Here is a 12,030-nt window from a genome sequence, read left to right as displayed (position 1 = left end):
TATCGATCGGCGTGTCCTCCACTCCCCTGGTGCCGAGAGATAAGGAGACACACTCTTTAGAGCAATATAATTTCTTTTGACCTATCTGCTTGCTACAGACTTATGATGAATAGCCAGAGTGGCTGAAGTCCTTTATCACCAAAGTTACCCCCTTGATATAATATTGATTCTTTATAACTAGCTCGCCACACAAAAATCAAACTGTCCACTTGGCCATCATCATCATCAATATCATCACAAAGGCGGAGGAATGAAGATCCCTGCGCCTCTGAAGGCGAGCCTTTACAATCTCCTCTGTAGGCCTAATCTTTATTTTGCTGATGATGAAAGGAGAGGGGAAACGAGGCAAGGTGCCATTTAAGACGAGGTGCCTTTTAATCCGGCAGAGACTACATACACACACACACACACACACATAGAGAGAGGGAGAGGGAGGGAAGATCTAGACAGGATTGCCAAACAGCTTGGACTTCTGGGAAACTAATTCATTTGGTGCGAGAATTTTGATCGACAGAAAGATTCTGTCTGATTTGAGCTTTTACACACCATTCAATACCACTTCCATACTTGTCCCATGATTTTCCTGTTATGGTACACAGGGCTGAAGAAAAAAAAGTCCATGCGCAAAACAACTCTTTAAAAAAATATATGCCAAATGAATGACTGCAGTGAGGAGGGGAAATTCATGTTTGTTTTGAGACACTGCGGATTCCGGATGCGCCTCGGAGGTATCCTTTAACCCTAAAAAAAAAAAAAAAAAAAAAAAAAAAAAAACACCGTCTGGTTTTGCTGCATAGCTGGAGCCCCGTGGAAGCTATTCCAACGGGGCCACTCTCTCTATTCACCGAGAGAAGGGAGAGCGCTGCTGGTGGAGGACTCGAGGTGGAGGGGTGGGGGTGGGGGAGACTGAGAGGGTGGGAGAGGAGGGAGAGGAGAAACGTGTAATCACCCAAACAACCATTTTTACCCATTTCACCCCCTCTGGATCTGTGTCGCAAGGTAAGAAAAAAAGGGCTACTTGGCTCCTATTCTGGCCCTCTCTGCATCATAAAGTGCATCGGCAGACTTCTGTAGCAACTCCTCTCCTCCTCACATCCCCGCAGCCCGCCGCGAGGTTTATCATTCTTTCACTGCGGATACCGTGGAGGGAGGCCGGAGCGCGAGGAAGACACCAAAAAGGTAAATGACGCACGGAGTTTTGCCTTTACTCGCGTATAATTCTACGCAGCGGGAGGAATGTTTAATTTATCAATTCGGAAAGAAGGCAATTTTTTCAAAAAACAAAAATGTGTCCTCCGGATTGAAAAGCATGCGATTAGACCGGTGAAGTGGCGCAGTTTAAAAAAAAAAAAAAAAAAGACAGCGTCCCCCTTGCGTCAGTGTCCAATCAGACGTCTTTGCGCCGCCGCAACTGGTGCCAAGACGCGTTTACGCACACACACCGCAGGCTACTGTGGCAGCCTATGGCATATTCCTCAGGCTGAGTCCGAACCAATCAGAGACGAGGTGTTAACTTTTTGATCCTAATAGTGGGAGTCTGAGGACAGATCACAACAACATCTTTTTTACATCGTTCCATCTCGTGTCCTTTAGAATATTTTATAGTCACACTGGCGCAATCAATAATGAATAAGCATAATTTCTGACTTTTTGTGACAGTGTTATTTAGAATATTTTTAATATCACTCAGTAAAAATGTCCATGAAATATTCCCACTGCCACTTCAAGTGTCCAAGAAATTTTAAAAACCCATTTTTGGTAGCACAATATTAGAATTTTTTTTTAAGTATATATAATTTCAATCATAATGACAAATGTGACAACAGTGTTGTATTCTTTTAAAATGTACAATAAGGTCACTAAAATAGTTTTATTTTTAAGATTCTGTTGGCATGTGCCACTTGTCTGTGTCGCATTTGTTGCTACACGTTAAAGGAGGCACACTGGAAGCAGCGCTACCTAACCGTGTGTAGTATTATTAGACAGACTCTGCACATGACTGCAGCAGCTGCCTGTGTGAATGACACGATACAAGAGTGTTTTTTTTTTTCTCCCTCTTTCTCTCATGACATGTTTTCCAGCTTTGGTCTGCGCCGCGCGTCCATTAGCTGGATATGTAAACTCACACACACAATTTGATACATAATTGTGGACATCATGCATAAGTAATGACTATTGTTAACTGGGACTCTACTAAGTGGCAACTGGCTATGATCCGGTCGCTGGGAATGGAGCGCCAGGCCGTCGCACTGATCACAGAGTCAGAGATTAAGAGCTATTTGAATCTGTCGGAGTGAACTCAGCCGTAAAGTTTCAGTTATCATATCAGGAGCAGCTCATCTTGCTTCAGCCAGGACAGGCTGCGATAAACCATGATGGGCAGCTTGTACCTAAGATGAGCAAAATTTGATCTGACTGGCCCAATCAGGCTTAATTGAAATGAATTGAATCAACCCATTTCTCCTGCTACTGTAATTAAATTAGCGGCCAGGGCGTAATTGGACATCGAGTTGGCACTTGAGAGGAGATGACAAAATGCACATTGCTGCCACCGATGTGTCAAATTCAGTGTGAAAGGCAGCGCACCAAATGCTGTCTGATGCGCTGACAGGGCTGCCGCTTCGCTGCAAGTGTCTACAAACAAGACGCACTCAGATTATCTGCCGGACTGGAACGCCGCCTCATTCGGAGGAAAATATGTGGAGATATGCACGGAGGTTATGTTAGCAAACTAACTGCAGAAGTAAGATATCCACTGCATGAGTATTTGAAAACTGAGACCCATATCATTCTTTTTAAACCACACAAGAGCACAGAAATAGTTTCAACCCTTGCAGCTCTTAAAGGTTAATAACTGGCTCTCATAAATGCACTTGTTAAAGGATTAACAACTGCAGCCAAATACAAATAAAATTCTGTCGCAGTCAGAAGTCAATAACGCTGATATCATCTGATATTTATTTAATAAAACTGCAGTACTCTGGACGTCTGTGATTTAGATACCCGCAGGAACATTGTTACGCTTTGACGTTTGAATTTGCGAGGGGCCCGGAATCAAATATCTCTCGCATCAACTTGGCCCCGCCGCGCAGGAAGGGCAGAGGCTTTACTGCTCCAAGGCCTTGGTCATCCGTGGCTCTAATGCCATTTCCAAGAACAATGAGCAGAAAAGGGCTAAAGCCGCACTGATGACACTTAATCTCATTGGAATTCCTTGTCAGGTTTGACCTTGGAAAGATATTAGCTACTCGACAAGTGACTGTGGGTGTGTGGGTGTGTGGGTGTGTGCGCGAGGTGTGTGCTGCCTGTGTGTGTCTCCGTCTGCAGCGGTGCATGTGGCTGAAAGCTGCCGCCGCTCGTGTGCATGTGCAGTGCAGAATAAAAACCGGTTCTGAGAGCGACTTCAGGTCCACGGCTGCAGAGTGATCTCTGCCGCGGAGGTGTGCTGTAGCACTCCTGGCGTGCTGATGAGAAGGGCTGGAGAGGCGAGAGAGTCTGTGCGCGTGCACGAGAGCAGTCAGAAGCCAGACCAGTGGGCTGCAGGGATCTGTGGCCCAGTGATATGTGTGCCACACTGTCTGTTCAATAGAGGCCTTTGAATTTTTAAACAGCATCAGTTACTTCATACTGTCATTGTTTTGGCACCATTTGCCTTGCTTAATCCTGGTAAGTGCACATCTACACTTTCTTACAGTGCAGAGGTGTGTGCGTGCGTGCGTGTGCATGTGTGTGCAGACGTGCATGCGGGGACATGGACAGACTGCGTGTGACGCAACACAACCCAAACTTATTGTAAATGAGCACAGAGGTAAATGCAGAGGAATTTGCAACCATTGCAGTTCCTTCCAGCGGGTTGGTTTGCAATTACAAGCGCGTGTAGGCATATGTGGGTTTTCCTGCGCGGACGTTGGAAGGAGCCCCTTGTGATCTAGAGTGAGAGAAAAAGACGAGGAAACAAAAGATTAGAGACACCACGCGCTCGCAACAAATGCGGCGTCTCGCCGAGAAAGGCCAGGAGTGTGAGTCTCTGCTTTTTGCCCCTGAGACGTCCACTTCCACTTCCATTCTCTCCCCGCTATCTTCTTTGGCATCGGTTCGACTGAGTCGTTCCCGCCACAAAGGTGCTCACAAAGCGGCAATTAGAGTTAAAGTGATACCTGTCACTGGTGTTGAAGCTAACGTGAAACAAAATAGGTGCATGATTATGTTTTTTTTTTTTTTTTTTTTTTTTTACGTCTCTGTGATTACTGTTTTTCAACCCAGGAAGCAAAATAAAATGAAACACGTTTTAGTGTTTGAAGAAGACAGAATGCGAGCATAATATGCATAAAATAATTTATTCAGGATCTATGTATATAATGCAATATAATTTAATAATTGATGAGAAAGCACGGGCAGATTTGACCACAAGATAAAGGGGTTGGATCTCTGGCTCGCTTTGTATCGATAGCTACACTCAGTATGAGTCAAAAACGCAGAAAAGACAAATTCTGTGCGTCAGTGGCAAGCATGAAGTGAAGGTATTGTTGGAACGGGGCTTAACTGAGTAACAGTGCTTCTTGAGATGAAGAAAGCAAAAGTCTCGACCGATGTAAAGGAGATTTAATGTTCCTCACTCTACAGTACTGGCTTGCACCGGTGTGTTAGCAGACCTGCAGCCTTTCTCTGTCTCCAGGGAGAAATATTTGCACAGGGAACCCTCCTCCATATACTTTCTATAGTCCTCCGTCTTTGTCCCCAGACTGACTTATTTATGGCAACCCACTAATGAGCTATTCTGCCTTTTGTAGTGAGAGACAAGCGTGTATAAACATTTAGATTTCCCCCACCCTCGCCTAAAGTACAAGACAAGATCCACCAAATTAAAAGGCACAAAGTGAAATGAAATCACGGAGCAACCTAACACCTGATCAAATACAAGGTTACCCATGCAGTGTTTTGTGTTTTGCCGTGTTAATGCCCTATGTTGCTATCAGTCTGCCGTGTGTTTTGGAGGACTGCCAGCCAGTGGAGGAAGAGCACCTATTTTGTGGAGAGGTAATTGCTACACAGTAGCCTCTGATTGCCAGGATCTTTCACTGGGAACGGCCCCGGCTCCCTTTTCACTCGCACCGACAGCCTGATTACAAATCATCTTATTGATTTGATGAGAGCAAGATGTTTGCTAATAACTGTTCTCATACCATCTGTTAATCTTTGTTGTGATTAAAGAGGTAATCCCAATAGCCATTATTCCCAGCGACAAGAGCGGGGGGATCGTTCTCTTACGCAAGCTTTGGTCCCTCACAGGCCGGCCAGGGCTGAAACGGGGACTCTGGGGTTGAGAAGTGGGGGTGGCGAGGGGAGGGTGGGTTGCAATACCAAGGATATCAGTGATCTCCGAATGCAATTGAGAAATCTGCTCCACCTTCCACATAACAGACGCGATACAACAGAAAAGAAAAAAAAAAGAAAAAAGAATTACACCATCGCTAAAAATCCATTACCTCGTATAATCACAGAAAATGATTTTCCTTAAATATGATAATAAATCACAGGCTGGATCAATAGTCTGCAGACCAACTGCTATGCCCTGATAACGTATCAATCAATATTTAGTATTTAGATTTTAATTAATACCTCGGCGCAACTTGGAGCCTGTTAACACTGAGAGAAATATACTCTGTGATAAAAATGGAGCAAAATAAAGAAACTGATAAAAGCGAGTGCGGTCCTGTTAGCATTCCACAGTTGTTCTTCATATCTGTCATTGATCAGTCAATTGCTTAGTTGTGATTAAGGACCCTACAAAATCAAGCTGTGTGTGTGTGTGTGTGTTATGCGTGTGCATATGTGCTCTGCGTAGGGGAGGTATAGACGTTTACATGGTAACATACTCATCGATCATGCTCAGTAGGGCTGAGCTAAGCTTCAGAAGCACCTGCTGCAAACCATGCAGATCACAGACTAACACCATGCGTTAGCATTTACAAGTCAGAAGCAAAAGAACCTCGTATTGATCTAATCTTAAAGATGTGCAATGAAACATTTTAGGTTCGTCTGAGTAACAACATGTATCGTGCAGACTGCGTTTCCCCATCCTAATCTTCACACTCCCGAACGGTTAGGTTTCTTACATGCACTGGCTTTCAAGCGGCTTAATAGTGACTTCCTTGACCCCCTCTGCAGCATACAGTGAGGACCTGCAATTAATTGGCTGTTGAGCAAGGCTTTCAGAAACACTTAGGCAAATAGTTCCAGAGTGATGCATTTAAGTCATTGCATCTCGAATATGCACGCAACGGCCCTTCCGTAATCTTTTCTTAAGGTTTTAAGAAAAGGACTGCCAACTGTTTTTCAATTGGATTGGCTCTTGTGGCATTTGCAAATGGAATCCTTTTGCTTTATAAAGAGATTAAAAAAGATAAATATAGAAACAGAGCAACCGATTTTGACCATGAAGATCTGCATGGCTAATACAAGATTAATAGGAGGCGAGTTTAGGATCCTACACCAATCCTCCTTTGAGTTAGTGCATTTGACTTGTGATGCATGCATAATAATTAATTACTTTATTTTAATTACCACTATTGTGAACCAGAGTAAAGGTAAATAATAATAGTTTAAGTAACTTTGGGAAGCGGCTCACCCCGGGAACCCTCGTCCCATACAATCTCATGTGTGGTGTGTACATTAGCATTATGTTGCAACATACACACCATTTGAAGAGGAGATTGAAGGTCTGTGCAGGCTTTTGGCCGAAGGCCGTGGTGGGTCCCAGGTCCCCTGGCAAGTCAAGCTGTGATGTGAGCTAACAGGACATGTGCGTGTTGCTCCGGGTTACGGCTGGATTTAAGTGTCTCAAGGCTGTCTGCTGTCTAACCTGGGTCAACAGGATATTAGACCACAGCAAGTGATGGCCCTGGTGGTTTCTTTTTCTTTTAAGCTGATCCCTGACACACACACACAGCGTCACGTTGGCACATACAGGAAGTCACGCACATAAACATACAGTGGAGGTCACTTCAATCAGCATGGGTGTCAGCTGGGAGCTGGCACACCTTTACAGCTGCCAATCCTTTGTTGCTGAAATATCAAATCATTTGTGTTACACAAATAACGGTGCTTCAACAACAGTCGCTACGGGACAATAAAGATGAAATTATTCTAAAGATGCTGATATTGATAAATCGTAGGATAATCAAAAACACTTAATAACACAAGTATATACAATACATGGTAATGGTTTCCCCGCACAACATAGTGCAACCATCAAATTGTACTTATCAGTGTTGAGCTGGAATATCAGCTTAGCTCCGTGATAAAGCTCACACACTGTTGGACTGGACCGGATTGGCCAATCCCTATTAATCCCTTCTTACTGTTGGGTAGCGAAGGTGCCAAAGGGCCCCATGTGGGGGCTGGCATGGGGTGTGAGCTAGCAGCTAGAGTGAGTCAGCTGCTGCCGGAATTACTGTAATTCAATTAGTGTACGTGTGGTTGTACTCATTTCCAGCAGAGACGTTAGCATGACAATGCACGGGCTGGCTAAAAGTTTAAAAAAAAAAAAAAACATTCGCCAATCGCTCATTGTGTGTCATTAAATGTGGCATATTTTAGACTGCTTTCTACATAATGGTCAAATTTTGCAGGAGGGGCCCAAAGGCGGCAAAAGACAGATTTTCATGAGGATTTATGGTTTTGTTTTTGAGCATTATTATATTATTGATGATTATTATTATTAGCCATGCAGTGAAACTACCATTAGTCTTAGCTACCTGGTTGTTATTTTGTCATTACATTTAGGTGATTAATGATATACTAATGATTTGTTATATTAATTTAATAAAAGGAGAGGCACCTACATAGAACAATCACAAACTTTACAGTTCCCCTTATAATTGCGTAGCATTTAGCATCTTTAGCCCTCCACTTTTTTGTTTTATTTCTGCCTTTGGACTTCTTTTTCAAACATTTGAGTGAATTTTTCTTGGTAAAAAAATAACCTTGGGTAAATCTACTCTACATGCTGCCTGGGACTAAATTGGCAGACAAACAAAATGAGCAGCTAGTTTGTGGACCATTGAGCACCTGAAGCTTAGCTTATCAGAGTTGGTGGAGACCAAAACACAAGTAAAACATTGGAATAACTTGAGCTAGGAGGACAATAAAACAACTCGGAAATGAACGTTAATTAAACTTTGTGTTTGTTGGAAGTGTAAAAATACAATTTATATTACATTATATAAATACACTCATTTTGATTAATGACATTTCTAAAGTGGGTTTAGCTAGTCAATGCAGTTCGTTTTTCCTGAAATGAATCGTGTAAATAAATACAGTTCAGTAATTACTTTACCATTACCAATTCCAGTGGCACTCAGTTATTTAGACCTGTTTTCAGCTTCTATTTGTTGCCTTACCCAGAGTTAATGGTAGATTTAGCTGATATCAGCTAAGCTCGCTGCTTTCTATTGACATGACTTGTCCCGTAGCACTAGCTTAGCACATCTTATTTAAATGTTTAGTCGTTAGCATTAGCATGGGACCATGTACATTCACCAGGTGAGGAGGGATTGTGAGTTGTTCAGTGGCACCTGAAGGAGCTGGGATCACTAATGAAAGCAAAGTATGCAAGAAGGGAAGTTTTTCGGCAAATATATAGAAATTTTATTTAAAATTCCTGCATTTTTACACTATTTTCATATACCTTTCATGGGAAATTATGGAAAAAAACTATTAATTTAATTCTTTAATATATTGTGCTTTTACACAGGTAAGATACAATTGAGAAATAAGGGGAAAACTAAAGTGAAATGCAATAAAATCCAGCAAAATGGAAAGATTGAAATAATGCTGAAGCAGAGAATGAAGATGGTGGGTGGAGGAGGATGACGGACAGTTGGGGAGACAGGGTTGTTAGTTTATGTAGGCTGCGGGCTGAGTCGACTGGAAAATTTTGATCACTTTAATTTACTATATCCAGCACTGCTTCTCTCCCTGTCCAGCACTTTTATCAAGCCCTGTGAGCCTGTATTGATTTTTTTATTTTCTGCCCAGGATAAGAAGACAGAGAGTTAGGGAGCTCTGGTGAATGGAGAACTTTCCTCAGATTGCTGCTATTCTCCAGCTTATTGCATCCTGTCGTTTGTAGTTTCAGATGATGTCCAGTACGCCACGGCTGCTCCAGCCAATAAACAAGGTGACTAACAATGGAAGAGGGGCCAGGACTGAAGAGAGGGAGACAGGCTAACCAACACACCACACACATATAGAATACAAGGGCGGAAGAGGACATTTTATAGCCAGAAGTTGCCTTTGTTTTACGGCCATGTTGAAAGACACTTTTGTTGAATAAGTGCTGCTCTTGTTGAAAAGGAGCTGCTTTTTCTTTTACTTTTTTCTTTTTAATTTTAAAGGAACCTAAAGAAAGAAATGTGGGATAAACACCATTAAACTCGCAGTATTTTTTTATTTGTAGTGTGAAGTTTATCCCAACTTACTACTACTACTACTGCTACTACTACACGTGCTGTAAGTGATATGACAAAAAAGATGGTCTCTGAAATATTTTGCATATAAAAACTAGCTAATATTGTAATCACCAAGCTTTTATTAAAAAAAAATGTACATATTTTGATTTGCTTGTTTTCAATTGTGAATTGATGTCTTGCATGTCATGTCACCATTTGGATTTTTGTTCTATGAACATCTGGTGAATTAATTACGTATTTATTTTTTAATTTTTTTGTTTTAGTTCTTCTTTCTCTGTCCTGCACTATGCGTTCACGGAGCAACTATTAGAATTTAAATTCTTGGACTGAAGGCAAGAATACCATTTAACATTTTTTGGATATTGTTGTTATTGGTTCACGTGTGTCTCCCTGAGCAAAATTAATTATCACCTTTGCCCCAAAGAAAATGCAATTAAAAAGTAGTAGTAGTAGGTAATGGTTTTTAGTTTTTTTTTTATTTCTCCAAAATGAAATGGAACAATGCTCTTGTCTCCAATTCATTTCTTTCTTTTTTCTTTTTTTTTTTTTTTTTTGATAATCAGACAAATTGTTGCATAAAAATCTTTTAATTTTTTATTTTTCGTCTTCTTTCTTGTGGCTCTGTATTTGCATTTTCAAATGTGTGTGTGCGCGCGCGTCCGTGTGTGTGTGTGTGTGTGTGTGTGTGTGTGTGTATTTGAAAAAGAAGGGGGTGGGAGCGAGCTGGAGAAAGAGAGATTAGTGACAGTCTGATAAAAGATGTCTCCAAAACCCTAATTAAAATTGAATACCCCTGCAAATGCAAAGCAACATGCAATCTGCAGGTATTTCATTTAGAGCAACTATCTCAGTGCGAGGCTGTTTTTTATGTCTTTCTTCATTGCACACAAATAGCTATCCCCCTTTCGTTTTATTTTTCACACTTCCACATCTGCCACTGCCTTTGTCAAACCTCACAAGTTTGCCCTTCTCTCCCTCCCTTGATGTCAGACACAATGACAAAATAAAATCAAACGGAGTTACTCGAAACGTGTCCTTTTTTTTTTCCTGCCTTTGCCAAAAACACTTCCAAGGTTTAGCTCATTAAACTGCTGGGTGGTTGGGGAGGAGGGGGGGACAGGGAAGAAGGGTGTCTAATGAAAGTTGTTGTAACAAAAACGATTACAAATAAGATCAAACTTCATTTCTTAACAAATGCTGACACTGGTAATGCTTTAATAGGGGCTTGATTATTTCCACTTGAAATCATCTTCATTTTTCTTTTTCTTGGCAGAAATGCTGTAAGTCCGCCTGAGGAAGCTGAGTCAGTTCATTAGTAAAAAATGAAAATAAGCGTAGGAAAAAAAGAAGAGTTTCATCCTAACTCGTCACCATTCTAACAAACTTGTCTTGCTTCTCGCCGTTCTTCCCGAGCGAAAGAATATGCGTGTTCACGGTTTCCTCCTGTCGCCTTCGTGTTGCATCACGAAGCCTGAGCCTCACTCTCTGTCCTTGTTCTTCAATCTCTCCTGCAGATTTTTGAGTGAAACGAGAAGCGATTGCACTGTACAGCGGAAAACTGTGTTTGAGATCTGACCTGTGTTGTGGCTGCAGTGGCACTTTCACTTCCTACTGTCTGTGGACTCAGACTGTCGGCCATGTGATCTCACTTTAGAGGAATCCATGCTCACACTTGTCAGTGTCATCAGTAATTGGTGGCCTGAGGTTGACATGAATCAGCTCAGACTCTTGCTCTTGCCTAACAACATACTATTACTTGCATTATCCGGTATTTCTGCAACATGAGTCAAACTGGCTGATAGCAAAGGTTGCCTTACGTTGTCGCAGTTTTTATTTGTTATGCATGGTTTTATTTCCAAGTTTTAGTGTTTAGTGGTGGTATAATATATCTGGCAAATGGTGATGGTGTTTTAATAGTCTTTTTTTTTTAATGCTGTATTTTACACTTTAGCATTCTAGCTGTTGGATGATGCAGAAATAATGCATTTCACATGAACGTTTAATCAGGGCCCTTCATATACGAGAACAACCAGTTAAAAGGGGACCCAAATCTCAATATTTAATTCATATAAAGATCGAAAAGAAGTGGAAAAAATTATATGTAAAATGGGGTGTATATATGTGTGTGTATAAATATGTGAAAATGGGGAAGAGTCAAAAAACAGGCTAAGAAGATGAAGTAAAATGGAAGTAAACAACTTTTACCAAGTTCCAACAGGATAGAAAGAGACAATCTATCAAGAACTAATACAGGCTGAATGTAATTATTCATCAAAAATAATGAATATGAGGTAAAAAAAAAAAAAAAAAATGTAAAAGCAAACCAGCTGCTGGCAGCCTCAGTGCAACAACATCGTTCTATTAACCAGGAGCTGCGGATTTTGAAAACCCCATACTAGCTCACACCTATTATCATTTTTTACTTGGCTGCCTATCGGACCTGCAGCGGGAATAGCTCTGGCTTAAGCTACCGTTTAGTCATAGGGACATGGTCAATTTGGTACGCTGCCAAAGCCATGGCCCTGAGTCACTTTACTGTATGTAATTTTTTGTGATC

At 41.5% G+C, this 12,030-nt stretch overlaps 1 long non-coding RNA gene across 1 annotated transcript in view; it reads left to right on the top strand.

The window, feature by feature from the left end:
- The window catches only part of LOC125015802, a 61,671-nt gene continuing 49,641 nt past the window's right edge, over positions 1 to 12,030 (top strand). Inside the window, exons 1-2 of the long non-coding RNA XR_007113640.1 lie at positions 1 to 999; positions 1,104 to 1,179. This is a non-coding gene — a long non-coding RNA (uncharacterized LOC125015802). The remainder of the gene's footprint in view (positions 1,000 to 1,103; positions 1,180 to 12,030) is intronic.

The sequence above is a fragment of the Mugil cephalus genome, chromosome 11, assembly GCF_022458985.1.
Source record: "Mugil cephalus isolate CIBA_MC_2020 chromosome 11, CIBA_Mcephalus_1.1, whole genome shotgun sequence".
Lineage (NCBI taxonomy): Eukaryota > Metazoa > Chordata > Actinopteri > Mugiliformes > Mugilidae > Mugil > Mugil cephalus.
The sequence above is the reverse complement of the archived record's forward strand: the minus strand, read 5'-3'. Positions and strand labels throughout refer to the sequence as shown.